Genomic DNA, 245 nt, shown 5'->3' with positions numbered 1-245 from the left:
CCCTTGTTCAACCAAAGTGGTCAGCAGCTTCTGTCCATTAGTTGGATGTAAATATCTGCATCTGACTCGTTCAACTACCTGTTGTGTCTTTTGGAGGGAAGTCATGATAGGTTCCTTTCTGTGACTACCCCATAGCCTCTGCAATACTGTCAGGACTTGTGGCCACTCCTTGAAATAGCTGGGCCTCCTTTGCCTCAGGTTTATCTCCATTTTTGTCCCTGTAGTTCTTTTCAGACAGGAGCAGT

This window comes from Mastomys coucha, unplaced genomic scaffold (genome assembly GCF_008632895.1).
Source record: "Mastomys coucha isolate ucsf_1 unplaced genomic scaffold, UCSF_Mcou_1 pScaffold22, whole genome shotgun sequence".
Taxonomy (NCBI): Eukaryota; Metazoa; Chordata; class Mammalia; order Rodentia; family Muridae; genus Mastomys; species Mastomys coucha.
This window is presented reverse-complemented; position numbering follows the sequence as displayed.